We start from the raw sequence: 18627 nt of genomic DNA on the forward strand, positions 1-18627 counted from the left end.
AATTGATATCCCTTTCCCGCCCCTCCCCCCCCCCCCCCCCCCAACTTCTGAGATGAAAAAAAAACACTTCTTTTAGAAGAAAACAGAGTAGTAACAACTTCTGTACCTACATTCACCACTCTGAGATCCTGTCTGGGTCTCCCAAGGCTTGTAAATAACCACTGGGTCGGTTCTGATGTCGCGTGATTTGTTGTCAGTTCTCTCATGGTTCTCCGGTCAGTTCTCCGGTGCCAGGATCTGCCACAGGGCATTCTGACCACGGGCATCATGTTTCTACGCTGCCGCCTGCATTTAACAGGCAATGGGACTGCCCAGCATGTGCAAGGCAGCACCTCTTTCACACCACCAGAATGTTTAAGGCTGTTGGGATTGTTGTTAGCGTCCCATTAACACTGAGGCTAGAGATACCCTTAGGATTGACATTACTGTTAGCATTACTTTGATGGTGCCCTATCTGGGTCATTTCCAGGGGATGTCAGGAGTAAGGCACAGTGTCAGGAGAAAAAGAACAGACTCTGTTACTTTATAAACGTGATAATAGAGAGAGTTCATTGGAAAAAATACAACTCTTAAATAATGCAAAGCATGCTTCTGATTGGATGCAGGCATCATCTGGGCTCTGATTAATATTACTCTTAAGGTAAAGATTATTGTTACCATAATGATTTTTTTTTTGGATTATGATCAGGGTTAAGGTTCCTTTTGCTACAAACTTCTAGCATCATTTTTGTTGTTGCATTTGGAGTTAGGGACGATTTTAGAATCAGGGTAAGGGTTAGGATTAGAGTTACATTGCTGGTTAATGCTGTTATCTTTACAGCTCCTGTGAGGGTTGGGGTCTGGGTCAGGTGTTTAAAAATGAAATGAAAAAAGAATTAAAAAAATATATTGAAAGCTTCAGATTTCCTTAATCTTTGTGGGAATCATATAATGTGCAACTCAGATCTACCTCTTCGTGCAGTGACTGCCTGTAAATTTGCTGGAGCCTAATATAATATGGCCTTGTGCTTTCCACTAACTCACCTTCATTTCATTTTCATTACATTTGCTTGGTAGTCAGATTTTGGTGTGTGGATATTTTAAAACAATCTAACTGACATTAGCAAAAAATTAAAAATAAAATTAAAAAAAATGCACAACAGCATCGTATCAATTTTTATAGATAAGATAAAGAAGAGCAGTTTCCCTTAGTTTTCTGTGCCTCTTTACTTTCTTACCCTCTCCCCTTGTGTGAGAAACTCTCAAAGTCAAAGATTTCTAGTTAGGCAAAGATGGCAGCGATAGCAGCAGTGCTTATTCATTATTGCAATACTGCGCGCACATCCCCTATTGGCAAGGGAGAAACTGCACACCAGTCAGTGAAATCAATTCTGTTCTGTGCCCTAAACCCACTGCAGGTGATGCTCTCATGGCTCTCATTGGTTGAGCATCTCAGGCTCACAGACTCCTCGAGACTGTGGCTAGGATTCATTTCCATAGAAGGTCAATTACCAACCTCTTGTTTTTAGGTCTGCCTTGTACTTTTCTGCGGACAGAGAAGGGCAATGTTTCCAAAAGTCAGTACATTCATTCTGTCCTGTGCTGGGCTCTACCCACCTTGTATTTATCTTGTGCTTGTCTCAATTCTCCCCATGTCAGAATGCCCCCAGTCTGAACTTAATTCTGTTCAGCAACTTTCTTGGTGGAAAAACTACTTATACAGCTGTTTTACAAGAGGGTTATACATTCAGTTAGGGCCTACACTATGTACTGAAAATACTGGAAACTTCCACTGCAAAAACACAATCTACCTCTCCCATCTGTGCAGCCTTGCAGACCCAGAGCATGCCAGGTTATTTCTGCTTTCATAGCATTTGCATGCTGTAGGGTGAGCACAAGGTTCTGCTGCTTGATTCTTCTGCAAGAGCTGCCTACCGGCAAATGGTTGCAGGGATGGAGGATGTGACAGAAAGCATTTGTCTCCACAAGAGCAGAGTTACATTCAGTGCAGAGTGTGAGAGTCAGGTTGGTGTGGAAAAGCACTGACACGCTGGGGATGATGCAGTGCTCACATGTCTAACACTCACAGACATTACTGTCAGAAGGATGGTGCTGTGTTGTGCTTCTACCTTTGGCAGCCCCTGGAGAAATGCTATGGCACACAGAACACCTTTGTATTGCACTGACTGCTGCCATGCAGCATGGATTTAACACACCAAATCCAGAGGAGCATGACTGCATCTAACTGCCCTGAGAAAAACTACTGTAGCTGAAGAGATGAGGAGGCAGCTGCTCATCTGCAGAACAAGCAGTACTGCCAGACATTGGGCCAGGTGAGCACCTCCTGCTGCAGCGTGATGATGACAGGGCTGGAGATGATCTGCAAAGCCAGCTTAAAAGTGGGAGACGTGAGTCAACATGGCAGGAGGGCAGAGGTGTTAGGGAGCAGCCAAGGCATCAAAGAGTATCAGAAGGCTTTGAAAAGTATCACAAAGTGACAGCCAGGAAGACTGGGATATATCATGAGCAGCAACCTGGATGCTAGAGATTATTTGCTCCCATACAAAATGGTAGAGATCTTGCTGCAGACATCCCAAAGCCAGGCAAAATGGGAACCCAGAGCTCTGCCTGCACGAACCCCACAGCCATAGCATTGCAAGCTGAGCTGCCTTGCTGTTTGTTGCATTCATCCCAATCCCTGTGATTGAAGACTCAGAATGCAGTCGAGGCGATGACTGAGCATGAGAGTGACTTTATTCAATAAAAGACAGGAGGGCTTGAGAGGTCAAGGGTGAAGATGGGACTCCTCTTGTCAAGATGAGAGTGGCTCAGAGCTGGTGCTGCTGCCTGGTGCCTGGGACTGGCAGCCTGACTCTAAGTCCCCATCTAAGATGCTCAGCTTCACCTCACTGATGCTGCCCTGCTCCTGCATGGTGGTGCTGCTGCTGGGACACTCGGGCTGTGCTTGGGATGGGCAGCACTGCAAAGGCGCTGGGTCACAATCCAGACAGGTGACTGCTGTGTCTGGCAGGCTCAGGTCACGAGCTTCAGCAGAGCCAGGAGATATGAGAGCATGAACGTGGATGAGCCCCTTGTGTCCATCACTGTTACCATGTGGAAGGCTGTCATCCGAATTGCAGCGATTCATGCTTAATAAGAACTCTCCATTGATGGAAAGACACTGCTTGGTTTGGATCTTTGGGGTTGACAAGGGCTCGAATCACCTAGGAAGGCATAGAAACACAAGGGTTAGTTTCAAACATTTGCAAGTTGAATCATGAAAGGTTGTTGATACTTGGTAATAGAGTGGCGGCAGGAAGAAGCAAGTAGGCTTGAAGCAGCATAGCCACTGTCTTGAAAGTGATCCTCATTCAGGTCCAGCTCGTGTGTTGTTTCACTGTAATCTGCTTCTTTGGGTCTACCTAGTGGGCAGCAACACTCGAGCTGTTACTGATATCATTGAAAAGAACTGGAGACAATTGTTCTATTCCTAAGAGCTTCAAGGTGCCTAGAAGCACAAATAGAAACCAGCAGTATTTCATCACTTCACCAAAAGGAAGGTCAAACACCTGAGCTGTGAAGAGCAGTTACAGAACCTATGCATAAGATCACACCAGACATACTTTGTTCTAACAACAGTTATGGCACATAGTCCATTTCCTTCAATATTCCCAAAATGAAATGATGTGGAGCATTACAGGGAAAGAAACACTGCACACAGACACTATGACCCTGATTAGACTCAAGCAGCAGACTTAAAACAAGTCAGAGTTTTTGATTCCAGGATATTTCAGGACCTATCGTGTGAAATTCAGTTACACAACAGTGCCTAGGTGCCTGCGTTTCAAGCAACTTTCAGATCACAGCCATGTAAAATAAAAACAAATTCAGTGCAGAAATAGCAAGCCTGTACCTTAATACTCATGAGATTATCCATTTTTTACAGCACTCTGACTAAGTTCTAAAACTTGCTCATCCCAGTTCACTTCAGCAAGTTCCACCAATTCAAGCAACGCAGTTCTGAGATCCTGTGTATGTTGTGCAGATAGAATTGAACAGTGCAGAAATAATCTCTGACAGCTTTAAGAGCTCTGTTCTGCTTACAAACTCTCAGTCCAAAACTATTCTCAGTTTTAAGGAAATGAACACCTGAAGCAGTTGGATCATCTGCCGCATTCTGCTTCTTGGCATCATGATTAGCACAAAGGGTTTTCTGCTGTCCTGCAGAGATGGACAAAGTCCTGCTTACAAATGGACCAGGTTTCAGTGTACAGCAGAGTTTGTACCAGACTAACAAGCCACGTCATTCAATTCATGTGCTCAGGTTGTTATGCACTCCGAAAGGAAACAGAACTAACTGTTGGATTCTGAAGGCAATCTGTGGGGTCCTACATTACCTCCTGATTCTGGAAGAGGAAATTCTAATAGCAAATGCAGAACTTTGATCTTTGTAGACATGAGAAGAGCTGGCATTTAGGAACATTCATTTCAGGGAAATCAAATGATGTGTCTATATTTTTACTACAGATAGTATAGGGAGCAGCCAGTTGAAGAACCAGATACAAAAAAATCCAGCCCATTGGCAGGAAAATACTTCTCCTTAAATTCTGTATGCTATCATGGTACAGAATTAGGCTACAGTGCCACATAGGCCAACCAAGCGTAGAACCAAATCCACAAAATACTGGTAGACAAAGCAGCAAAAACAGGGACAATATTCAGCAGACTGTGCTGTGGCCTTTCTACCCACAGCTCAGCATGTTCTGCCATCCGAAAAGCAAGGCCTCTTGTCAAGCTCAGCTATTTCCCTTCTCAGTGTATTCTAGCACCACTGATACCCACTGGTATCCTCCTGTAGAGTGCCATCATATTGTCATCATCCAAATGGAAAACCCACACAGCAGAGCATACAGCAGTACACCCATGCTCCAAATATCCGCCTGAAAAACAAAAAGACAAGCTTACAAACCTGAAGCACCTCAAATGGCTTCCTGACAGACTGGATTGTCTGCCCTTGCCAAAGCCCACATATAGCCCATGAAAAGCTGGCTCTTTCCCTCAGGAAATAAAACCTTATCGTCCCAGAGAAAGCATATAACCCTCATTCAATTGCCCTTTCACTCAGCTTAGAGCACTACTAAAACCAGCATCTTCACCTTAGCTCATCACACTGCTGCAGTTCCTTTTACAAGGATTTCACTGGCAAAAATGAAATCAAAGCCGTCACAAGGGATTTAGCACAGTTACGTGTTACTGGCTACGAGAGCTGTCAGCACAGTCACCTGTCTGGCTTTGCTGCTGTTCGGTTCTCTTTATGTAGAGGCACAACAAGGTTCAGACACAGTGCAGTTCTCACTTTGACTGTAAAGAAAAAGGAGGCTTGAAAAGCAGCGTGTGGAAAACAAAGAAACAAGAATTAGAACAACAGTGGGGCCATAGCACTTGTAGGAATTGCTCCGCCTTTAAAAGCGATTCAAGAAGGATGAGGGCATCCCAAACCAGACCAGTTTGGACAGATTAACAACTGCAAGTAGTGGGTTCCAAAATTCCAGACATGAAATCAAAGCTGGAAAAACTCTTCACATTTTCATCTCTCAATTTTTAGTTCATTGTGCATTACAACGGAAACAATTCTTCACATACAACTTGGAAGCTAAAGACAAGTCTGACAAAACAGACTGCACAGAAATGATGGATAATTAACAGAGCAAATTGCTCTTTCAAACACTTAGTAATAGAAAGAGATCTCTGAAGTTGCTGTTCTGTAGAGCACCAAAGCAGTCGCTTGAGGCAGTTCAGGATTAGCCTGAGACAAACCAGCCAGCTGTGTGAACTGAGACCAATTGCACTTTTCTAGTCTGTGGCCACTGACAGCTTCTGAGAGCTACCAAGCGATGCAACCTAGCAGAATTCAGAAGGGAAACCAAGAGAGCCTACCTGAGCTCCACTGCCTTTAAATGCTCTGTGGAGAGGGAAGGGAAAGAGGGGAAAACAAACACCGCTCTACATCCCTCTGAGCCAATAGACACTTTGCCCTGGATTAGCTCTGGTGCTGCATAAGCTGGACTTCCACAGCATGTGTTCAGGCGGTAATCAAGGCCTGCCTGGAATAACACAAAAAATAGAGAGAAACGTTTGCTTTAACAGAGTTTATGTCTTCTGGTCATAACACTTGAGAAGCCTCAGAGGCTTCTTCTCTTGTGCATATTTTCATTCATCTTAGAGTTTGCTTTCATTCAATGTGACCTCTCTAGGCAAATATTGTCTAAGACCATGAGCATCACATAAATGTGCAGATCTCAAGCTGCTCACTTATCTAGTACCCTTCGCATGATGCTTTATTTTCCTCAGCTGATCATCTAGATTTTGTCTGTTGATTGTGCAACAACAGCCTGTTGATCTCGATTACCTGTGAGAGGCTCTAACTTTGGCCAGGAAAAATCATTTGAGGATCAGTAATTATCTGGGACTCAGTAAGTCTTCCCATGCTTTCATAACAGCAGAGATACACACACACACAAACTCGTGGAACCCCACTGCTTTGCACAATCCTGTGCACACTCACGTGTGTCATGCACTGATTTCCCAGCCAGTCCTCATAGGGTCTCTTACTTAGGACGGGAGTGTAGGGGAGCAGCCAGAAGCTGTTTGCATTCCCTGCTGTCTGCTGGGCAGCTTTGCTGGAGATGCTTGGGTTGCTTTGTTTTTCCTTGGGAGGTGGGAAGGAGCTTTGGGTTGGAGGCACATCCCGTGCCAGAGCATCCCAATGGCACGTGTGGGGCACTGATCTGCAGCAGATGAAGGGGAGGAGGTCCCAGCACAGCTCTGCACCATGCTCTGCCACACTGGGCAGCTTGTTCCTGGCTCAGCAGCGTCATCAGACAAGAAGCAGGGAAGGAAATCAAGGATGGGGGGTACCATCAAACGCAGTTAGTGCATGCCTGTGCAAGACAAACAGACCCAGAGCTTGCAGGTTGTTCCTGCTTTTGTAGCATTTGTGTGCTGTAGCTGAGCAAAAGGTTCTGCTGCTTGAATCTTCTTCTGCAAGAGCCACCTACCGGTAAATGTCTGCGGGGATGTAGTCGGTGTGCACGTCTGAAGCCATTTGAGAACCTAGTCGTTCTTGCTGCAGGACCCCTGTCTTCTGTTAAAAGCTGAACGGTCCCCAGAGCACCTGTTTCCATCAGCTACCACCATCCAAAGCAGCCAGCCTTCTTACAGTCACCTGGCCCAAACATCCCTTTTGCTCTACACTTGATTCCTGCAAGAGATGGGAGCTCGGCACGCACACCATCCTTCCAACACCCCATCCCTGCAGCAAGGGATCACAGCGCTGGCACAGCTGAAACAAAAAGGGTGTGCGAGTTTCCTGTTAGCACTCAGTGTGAACCAATCTACCACTGAGCAACACCGTGAGTCCCCACTCACCTCAGCACAGGTCAACCTGTAACCCCAACCTTCCCCTATCCATGTGCACACGCACACCCATTCACCACCCTGCCTGCTTTGCACACCCCCATGCACACTCTGCATCGTGTGCCCTCCTTTGCATTCACAGACGTGTGCAAACCATCCCTGGGAACACCTACGTGCCTACACCTTCCACAAACACCCCTTTGTGTGCACCTGTGTGCAACCCAACTCCTCAGCACACGCACGCGTTTGTGCCACCCTGTCCATGCACTCACCACGTGCCCTCCAGCAACCAAGGATTGCAGAGATGCTCCAGACTGTGCCAGAGATGGAATCTCAGAGTGCTGGGACATTATTGATCACTAAGGAAAACACTTGGAAGCATATTCAATCTGCAGAAGCTGTAATTACTGGGCACAGTTAGCTTTCCTATGGCTCAGCTGGAGGAGGCGGGTGCTCTCATACATCTGAGACACTCGCACAATGTTGGGATCATTCTGATGGAAACTATGTCTTCAGATATCATGGTTAAAACCATCCAAGATGATCATGCAGAGTCTTAGCTCTTGAGCAGCACTTCCTCCCCACCCTTCACTACTCCAAGCAGCTCCAACAAACTTCTCAGAAGAAATCCAGGCCAGCACAGACCTGGCAGACCAGAACCAAGCGCAGCTTGTGGGACGGCAGTGCCCACTCCTTGCTTCCACCCTGCTCCAGCAGGTTAAGGAGTCTGAGCCTCACTGGCCTTTGACAACTCAAGACTTTCAGCACCTCATGCCAACATTTCTCACTAAGATACACCTAAGGCATTGAATTCTCTTCTCACTACCTCCTCCCAGTCCTCCCCTAGGAACAGAAACAATTCAGATTCTACAGCAAACTACAGCATCTGCACTGCAAGAGCACACTGAACCACCTGCAACAATGAAACATGGTTTTGGAGAGTGGGTATGAAAACACACCTTTAGACAGCTGTCTCCCTGTAGCCAAAAGGAAACCAAGAAGGAAAAGTCCAGCCTGAAACATGCCCATGCTACTAGCCCAGGTTTTTCACAGTCAATGCAGAATCCATCCTGTTCTTGAGGTAACAAACGACCAGTGAGTCTCCCGTTGCTCCACCCCTTCTCCTTCAAAGCCTGAAAAAGAAAGAATAAACAAGCAGAAGAAACCCAGACGTACCTTTCCACACACAGAGCAGAAAGTGGAACAGCAGTTGTCTCCTTCCTGAGACATGGTGGGGAGCATCCCAGAGGAAGCCCAAGTTCTTTGCTTCTCTCCACAGGGACTTCAAGCACTCTTGGCAAGAGCTGCTTTGGTTCTTTCTTCAATTGCTTCCATCACCAGAATCTCCTTTGGAAAAGGAACCCGAATGAAAGAATCAGCAAATGAAAAAGAATGAGCAATAGCCACTTTACCAGCTTTCTTCTGACACTCAATTTAGACTCTTGACTCGGGCAAGGTCTTAAAATCAACTGGTTACAAGAACTGTCCCAAAATATATCCAGCTTCTGTACAGCTGCCATTCTTTCTGACAGCGAGTGTAATCACAGAATCATAGAATGGCCCGGGTTGGAAGGGACCTCAAGGATCATGAAGATCAATCACCTCCCTGTCCCTGCTGGCCATCCCCTCTTCTGATGGAGCCCAGGGGACCATTTGCTCTCTGAGCTGCAAGAGCACGCTGATGGCTCACGTTCTGTTTTTCATCCACCAGGACCCCCAGGTCCTTCTCTGCGGGGCTTCTCTTAAGGACTGCTCCTCCCAGTCTGTAGAAATGCCTGGGATTCCTCCAGCCCAAGTGCAAAACCTTGCACTTTGCTGTGTTCAACCTCATTAGATTCACGTAGGCCAACCTCTCGGTTGAGCTCCCTCTGAATGGCATCCCTTCCTTCCACTGCGTCAGCCGCACCACTCAGCAAACAGCAGAGGGTGCACTCCATTGCATCATTGGTGTCTCTGATAACCATGTAAAAAAGCACTGGTCCCAAGACAGACTCCTGGATGACACCACTTGTTATCGGCCTCCACCTGGACATCAAACCATGAATCACCACCCTCTGTCTGTGGCCTTTCAACCAATCCCTTATCCACCAGGTGGTCCACCTGTCAAATCCACATCCCTCCAGTTTAGAGATAAGGATGTGGTGGAGGGCAATGTCAAAGATCTTGCTCAAGTCCAGGTCAATGACATCTGTTACCTTCCTTTTGTCCACAAATGCCGTCACTCCATCATAGAAGGCCACCAGACTGGTTAGGCATGGCCTTCCCCTGCTAAAGCCACGCTGCCTGTCTTGGATCACATGCTCATTTCTTATGTGATCAAGTATGTCTTTGAGGCAGATCTGTTCTTCACCATCTACATCAGTTACACATTTGAATCAAATAATTGGTGTTCCTGTCACCAAGAAAACCTCTTTGTCTTCTACTCCTGCTGCACTTCTGTGCTTTCATCAGAAGCAAAGGAAGAGACCACCTCCTAGATCCAAATTTTAAGAAACCAACACCCAATAGGTGTCATCTGAAATAAAATAGCAGAGAAATTAAGATGACTCTTCTGCATCCAGCTTGGATCACTCCCTCACTCAGGCACACCACCATCAGATCAAGGAGATGCTGCCTTCAGCTTAGAGACTGTATGGGAAATCACAGCTTGAACCTCTGATTAATCAGCTGAGGCAAGTATTGGGTCAGCTGCGGGAGCACAGGTGAGAGTAATCTAGCTGTGCTCCCAGAAGGGGTGGACCTCGACTCAACCTCCTCTGAGACCTCATTTAAAGGCTGACCACCACTGAGACAGCATGTCTTAGAGATTGCTCCCTAGTTGAGGCTGCCTCAGCTTTCTAGTCAAGGTATCGATATTGGTGAGTTTCCCTTTGCTAATAACCTTAGGCTATTTACCACCATCTTGGTTAATATCTTTTTATTAACCACCCTTACAGAGACCATAAGGGTTTGGGCTTCCAAACTCTCAGCAAGCATTTGGATCAGCCAGCTTCCTGCCGAGGAGCCCCCTGCATCACTGCTGCCTATTCTGGTACCGGACCCGCAGATGCTTCAGAGCTCATTAGCATGGACTTCCTTCCTCCCCTCAGCAGCTGCTCCTGCACTCACCTTCATTCCTACTCAGATACCGGCCGCTTCCAGCACCAGCTGACCTGCAAGACACAGAAAGGAAAGGTGGGAGTCATGCAAACGCACAAGCCCAAGGCTGTGTCACCACCACACATGGCAGCCTCGGGAAGTCAGCTGAAACTACAGCCTTTGTCAGAATGGAAACAGGCACCGTCAATTAAGTGTGACCTCTGAACTCATTGCCACCATCAGAAATAGGCACTGAAATCGCTCACTTCACTGCAGCTGGTTAACTCCAAATTCTTTTGCTTTTGGGAAAATGCGGACACGGAATTGAAGGACACCAGAAAAACGACATCTACTTCATTGTAGGTGGTTAAGCTTGGAAGCAGGACTTGAGCAAGAAATGCTTCTCAGCTCCTTGAAAGGCACTAATCCTGACCTCTGCCACAGGTGGCTGAGTGACACAAAAGTTGAGCTGCCCATTCAGAAGCACATGGAGCAGGCCATGGAGCGGTTACATACCAACACATGAACAGGCACTTTCCCATTGGAAGGGAAATCCCTTCTCCCTGCCATGCCATGCCCACACCGCTCCTCAGGGCTGCACTGACAGCACAGACAGAATTGAAACATCTTTTGTCATCATTGTGGTTTTTCACAGACCCAGACAATGAGATACTGGGTTGCTGTGTGGGTTCCCAGGCGGCACTGCCATTTCCAAGCCATTGCTTCCTAGGGGCACAGAAAGGAAAACGCCTGAACAAAATTTCACCCAGAGATTGCTATTTTACCATTCTTCCATGCAAAACAGGAGGACAGTACAGCGGATTTGTGCAGCTGCATCAACACCCTGGGTGCTAAAGGAATGCAAAGACAGAAATATCAAAACTACAAGGAGGGAAGCTATGTTTAGTAATATCTTTTCTCATTTACAACAGGCAGTTGGCACTACTAAAGGAAAATCCCAGGCCTCAGGTTCTGACAGTGCGACAATCTGGCACGGACTCAGATGTGAGTGATCCAAATGGTTTATTCCAGGTTCTAATACCACTTCTGTGAATTCACACGTTTTCTCTCTTAACTTTCCCACAGCCTTCACATGTCCACAGAACATCCCACAAACTCTCCTTTACGGCGCACGTAGGCACTCATCCCACCAGAGCCATCAGTCATTCCTAGCCATGTGCTTCTCCTCCAGTCACGGACAGTATCACACGGCCATAATGCATCTTAAATGACTTAGTTTTTCTGTTCTTTCTGGAGGTGTCCTTGGTTCCTAGCCTTACCTTCTCATGCCGTTCATCTTCCTCTGCAGCTCCTGCTCTGAAGAGTCTTCTTATGTTCCCACATGACAGGAAGAAAATGAAGACACAACCCCTGCCACCAAGGTCAGCTCTGCAGCACACGTTACCTGAGGAGCACTTGGCTACTCATGCAAACTGCACAGTGCCAGGAAGATTGTTACATGTTGCACTTCTTCTTCTCCTGGCTCAGAAATTAAATTTTCTACCTAGAAAATGGAAAACAAACAAACAAGCAAACAAAAAACAACAACAACAAAAAACACCTCACCTGACATAAAGGAGACATGATTGTTACTATGGAATTCCGGAGGGCAAGGTATTTGCCCTCTCTATGAAGAAGCTGACTGCAAAGGACTAAGAACAGCCACGATCACGTTGAGAACTTGCGGGTAAAATTCGGGACTGAACCAATAATGGGCTTCTGGAGGTGAGGGTCTGCTCCAGGCCGCCTGGTCAAGGGAGCCTGTTGATGGGCCCTGCTTACTGCAGCTACCAGAAGCACCGCGCTCACTGACTCTCAACTTGATGGGGGATTCCAGTCAGGCTGGGAAATCAGCATGGCTGGCTGCAAGCTGTCTGAGAGACTGCTGGACTGCACTGGGAATAACTTTGTGGGCCAAGCATTAAGCACACCAAGCAGAAGGGAAGGTATTGGACAGACCGACCAGAGGTCAAGCGTTGCTGGACCTGCTGCTCACCAACGCTGAGGAGATCATCAAAGGCGTCAAGGTTGGAGGCTGCCTGGGCTCCAGCGATCATGCCCTGGTTGAGTTTGTGATCTCAAGCGATGTGGGCCTGGCAAAGAGCAGGACCAGGATGCTCAACTTTAGAAGAGCAGACTTCAAGCTACTCAATGGAATGCTGGCCAAGATCCCCTGGCGCGCTGCCCTCAAAGATAAGGACGTTGAGGAGAGCTGGCTACTGTTCAAGGATGCCCTCCTGGCAGCACAAGAGGTCTCCATTCCCCTGATTAAGAAAGTGGGCAGGAGAGGTAGAAAACCGGCATGGCTCAGCAAGGACCTGCTAAGAGAACTGAGGGTGAAGAAAGGGGTGTACAAGCTCTGGAAACAAGGCTGTGTCACCCGGGAAGAATACAGGGATGCCGTCCGAACTTGCAGATGTGGGATCAGGAAAGCCAAGGCTCAGGCAGAACTGAACTTGGCGAGGGATGTGAAAAACAACAAGAAAACCTTCTACAGGTACATTGGCCAGAAGAGACAGGCCAAAATGGGCGTGCCTACTCTGGTAAATTTAAAAGGAGAAATGGCTTCAACAGATGAAGAGAAAGCTGAGGTGCTGAATGAGTTCTTCACCTCGGTCTTCACTGGTGGCCAGGATTCTAGTCTTTTTCACGTCCCTAAGTCTTGCACCCCCATACCTCCATGTGGGGACCAAGGAGGTAAATCCCTCCCCACTGTAAGGGTAGAGCAAGTCCGAGAGTGCCTCCTTAGACTGAATGAGTATAAGTCTATGGGGCCAGATGGCGTGCATCCCAGGGTCCTGAAGGAGCTGGCTGAGGTGGTTGCTGAGCCGCTCTCCATCATATTTGAGAAGTCGTGGCTGTCAGGTGAGGTCCCAGATGATTGGAGGAAGGGTCACGTCACTCCCATTTACAAGAAGGGGAGCAGGGACGACCCGGGTAACTACAGGCCGGTGAGTCTCACCTCTGTGCCTGGGAAGATTATGGAACAGATCCTCCTGGACAACATGCTTGATCGCATAAAGAACAAGCATGTGATCCGAGACAGCCAGCATGGCTTCACCAGGGGAAGGTCATGCTTAACTAATCTTGTGGCCTTCTATGATGGAGTGACGGCGTTGGTGGATGAAGGGAAGGCGACCGATGTCATTTACCTGGACCTGAGCAAGGCCTTTGACATGGTCCCCCATCACATCCTCATCTCCAAATTGGAGGGAGGTGGATTTGATGGGTGGACAACTAGATGGATAAGCAATTGGTTGAAAGGCCGCAGACAGAGGGTGGTGGTCAATGGCTCTATGTCCAGGTGGAGGCCGGTAACGAGCGGCGTCCCTCAAGGGTCTGTCTTGGGACCGGTGCTCTTTAACATCTTTATTAATGACATCGATGAGGGAATGGAGTGCACCCTCAGCAAGTTTGCTGATGACACCAAGCTGAGTGGTGCAGTCGATACGGTGGAGGGAACAGATGCCATTCAGAGGGACCTTGACAGGCTGGAAAGCTGGGCTCGGGTGAACCTAATGAGGTTCAACACGGCAAAGTGCAAGGTTTTGCACTTGGGCCGGAAGAACCCCAGGCACCTGTACAGGCTGGGAGGAGTTGTCCTTGAGAGCAGCTCGGCTGAAAAAGACCTAGGGGTCCTGATAGATGAGAAACTTAACATGAGCCAGCAGTGCGCTCTGGCAGCCCGGAAAGCAAATGGGATCCTGGGCTCCATCAGGAGAGGGGTGGTCAGCAGGGATAGGGAGGTGATCGTCCCTCTCTACTCTGCTCTTGTGAGGCCCCATCTGGAGTACTGTGTCCAGGTGTGGAGCCCTCAGTACAAAAAAGATATGGAAATTTTGGAAAGGGTCCAGAGGAGGGCCACAAAGATGATCAGGGGGCTGGAGCACCTCCCCTATGAGGACAGGCTGAGGGAGTTGGGTTTGTTCAGCCTGGAGAAGAGAAGGTTGCGAGGTGACCTCATTGCAGCCTTTCAATACCTGAAGGGAACTTACTCCCAGGAGGGGAGTAAACTCTTCGAAAGGGCTGATAATAGCAGGACTAGGGGAAATGGTTTTAAGTTGAAGGAGGGAAGATTTAGGTTGGATGTTAGGGGAAAGTTCTTTACTAGAAGGGTGGTTAGGTCCTGGAACAGGCTGCCCAGTGAGGTTGTGGATGCCCCGTCCTTGGAGGTGTTCAAGACCAGGTTGGACAGGGCCCTGGGCAACCTGATCTAGTAAATGTGTATGTTTGGTGGCCCTGCTAGGCAGGGGGGTTGGAACTACATGATCCTTGAGGTCCCTTCCAACCCGGGTAATTCTGTGATTCTGTGAAGGGAAGCATTACTGGACATGCTGCACAGCAGGGGTTAAGACTGGAGGTGGTCAGGGCTGTAGTGACCATGCCCTCCTAGAGTTCCTCATCTCAAGGAATGCGGGCCTGGCAAAAAGCAAATTCAGGACCCTGAGCTTCAGGAGAGTCAGCTGCAGGCTGTTCAAAGAATTCTTGGACGAGAGACACTGGAAAACTGTTCTTAAAGGCAAAGGGTTCAAACATCCCTTTGTGTGCACCTGTGTGCAGCCCAACTCCTCAGCACAGCCCTGTGCAAGCACACATTTGTGCCACCGCATCCACGCACTATGTGCTCACACACACTCACACAACCACATCCCTTAGTGCAGCCCTGTGCGCACACACACTCACACATGTGTAACCCCTTCCTTTCACTCCCAAAGTGCACGCACACACCGGTACCACAATGTCCTTGTGCAGCTCCAACACTCTGCACACCCCTGTGCACGTACATATATGTGCATGCTCGTCCTTGCACACATACCCACAGACCTACACACACCTGAGCAACACCACTGGTTTGTACACTCATGGACACAAATGTGTGTACAACACCATCCATGCACAAATACACACACACACACACATGGATCCCCACTGCTTTGCACAATGCTGTGCACACTCACGTGTGTCATGCACTGATTTCCCATCCAGTCCTCGAGGGGTCACTTACTTAGGACAGGAGTGCAGGGGAGCAGCCAGAAGCTGTTTGCATTCCCTGCTGTCTGCTGGGCAGCTTTGCTGGAGATGCTTGAGTTGCTTTGCTTTTCCTTGGGAGGTGGGAAGGAGCTTTGAATTTGAGGCACATCCCGTGCCAGAGCATCCCGATGGCACAAGGGGGATCAGGGCCCCTCTATTGGTTACCTCGGTGGCTTGCAGCAACTGGAACTTTTTGCCTATTGAGAAAGCTAAAAAGTGTGAGTTCCTCCTGACCCATATCAACAAAAATCTCAACCATAAAAAAGAGACGTCTTCGTATTCAAGCAAATGACAACAGTAAGACCATGCATGTTGTTTTGTTGTATTTCCTCTGTAATCATGGGGAGGATATGAAGAAGTGGTATAATTCATCCACTTCTGCACTTCAGGCACAAGTTCCTTAGAATTGGAAGAGACCCTTAAAGGCCATCTAGCCCAGCTCCCCTGCAATAAAAAGGGACATTCACAGCTAGATCAGGTTGCTCACAGCCTGGTCATTAGTCATCCCAGAGGCAAAACACACACTGAATGATCTCTCCTTCAGTCATAAATCCTTGGAGACAACAGCATTGACACTGCATGTTACTGAAGCAGTAAAAGAAATTGCTCCTGTAACTCTCCTTGTGTTAAGTAAAATGATGATAAAAAGCAATGGAATGCTTTGGCAGGACACCAAAACCATCCTCCTTCCTTGATATCTGCTGCAATGGAACCTTCCACTGGAAGAAAGCCTCTGATGACTTGTCACCCCAGAGAGGTCAGCTTTAGAAGCAGGACTGCTGCACAATAGAATGAACTGGAGCTCCTTAGCATCTCTTACATCCAGGAGGGGTGTGATCAGACCCACCTATCACCTTCAGGTGCGCTTTCTGACACCTTGTCTGACTTCACTGTCACTGTGCCAGCATCCTCAGGCTTAACCTGCTTCATTGTCAGTGTGCAGCAATTGCCAACGTTCTTGATGTCATTGTAATTGTTGGTGTAAAGGAGGTTGCCATTCAGGAACCATTCCACGTCCTCGTCATTATGGGACAGCTCGCAGGAGAAGACAGCAGAGCTCTCTTCTTCAATTTCTACATCCTGCAGGTGCTTCGTTACTTCTACATTGCGGGCTGTGGGGAAACAAGGTGAACTGTTACCACTGTTACTATAAATCATACTGGGATGTGGTAGAATGGTTGGACTAGATGATCTTTGTGTAATCATCTATGTGAAGATAATACATGTATAAAGTTAGCAGGAGAGAACGGCAGAAGTCAACCTCAAGAAGAGAAATCTGAGGTGAAATAGGACATGGAAGAGGCCACCCTCCCTGCTCATACCTTCAGCTGTCAGCGTGGCCTCAGTCTCTGCAATTCCTGCCTTGCACTTGTACACACCAGCATCATCGGGCTTCAGCTTCAGAATTCTGAGCTCTACTGAATGCTTATCCCTCTTGATCTTGTACTTCTCAGAGGGCTCGATGGGTGTGCGGCCCTTGAACCATTTCACAACCTTTGGAGAAGGCCTGAAGTCACAGGACAGGATGACAGAATGACGTTCCAAAGCTGTCTTGTCCTCCAACTTCCTGGTGATTTCTATATGGTAATCTGCAAAGCAGGGGTGGAAGAGAAGAAAGGATGAGGACAATTGGAAGAAGAGGAAAGTCTCTTGCGTGTATTCCATTCCAATTAATGTCAAGTTCACAATGGTTCTTTGAACGACTCTAAAGATAAAACAAACGATTGTCTATAGGGAATGCCATTGACTACATTTCTATGAAGTAATACTGTACAGTATCTACCAAATGCAAGGTCCAGCTCTTGTTCTGTGCTTATTAAATTGCTCCCAATTGTTGAGGCTTTTATTCAAATAAGAGTGAGGTGAAAATATAACAAGTACTTTAGGATGTGAATGGATAATCTTACGCTGGGGACAACAGCAGATAAAAAGCCTGCAAGTTTCTTTCAGATGAAATCAATGACAAACCGCACCAAATTTAGGTGCTACCAAACTTAAACTTGTCTAGTTCAGAAATACAATTAATTTCACCTGATTTGACTTCTTTGCTATAGCCAAGGACAAAACCTCAGCTCTGTAAATCTGAATAGTAAGCACATCACAGCTATTCAAACACATCTTTTACTGAGATGCAGCTGTCTCATTTAGTGTCCAACGACTTTGAACTGGAAATGGAGCAGACCAAAGCAGAATCTAAACATGGCTTCTACAAGGACTGATCAAATGCGGCCACCGTCAAATTCAAAGTATCTGATACAGAAGGATCACACTCACTGTCAGACAAAACCTCTTTGGAGAGGTGAACTGACTGCCCTGTTCACCCCCACTTTGGAAATAACTGCACTCATTTCCTACCTGCTCCCAGCAGTGTGGGATGGTGGGATAGCATCACACTTCCCACACTAAGCATCCCACCATGTCACTTGTTCCACCTAAACCTCAGTCCCAAAACAAAAGGGGAACTCGCTTCTGAACCCTCTTCACTTCATTTCAGATGTCTTATATGCTTGATCTCCAACCCACCCCCCACTCAGGAGAAAGACCCCCCGCTTACACCCTACCATCTTGTTGCATTCTGATGTTGTCATCAGCCTTCAGCTTGTTGTCCTCTTTGTACCACTGGGTCTGAACCTCATCGTGTGAAATCTCACAGACAAAAGATGCACTCCCATATTCATTCACTTCCACATCTTCCAGTGCTTTAACAATCTTGATATCTCCAGCTGTGAAACAGTAGAGATATATTTGTCAGGGTATTTCCAGAACTGAGTGCAGCATCTTTTCCTTACACATATTTGCATAGAAAATAAGTAGGATTATGTTTTATTCTAAACCATCATCCATTCCTGAGTCATTTCTCTCTTCAACACAGTCAATGCATTATTGCCCTTGAACTTAAAGACAGACCTACTAGCTACAATGGAGCTCCCTGCAAACAGTTTTCATGGAAACCAGAATCTCATTTATTCTAAAACCTTTCAAGCAAAATTAAGGGTAGAAAAACAATAGAACTGACTGAATCTTTAAGGTCATTTAGTTCCAGTCCCCCTGCTATAGGCAGGGACACCTCCCTCCACACCAACTCTTCTCCTCAGGGTCAAGGCTTCTCTCAAATCATTCTCC

The sequence above is a fragment of the Coturnix japonica genome, chromosome 10, assembly GCF_054131305.1.
Source record: "Coturnix japonica strain WE chromosome 10, WE-NBRP24, whole genome shotgun sequence".
Classification (NCBI taxonomy): Eukaryota; Metazoa; Chordata; class Aves; order Galliformes; family Phasianidae; genus Coturnix; species Coturnix japonica.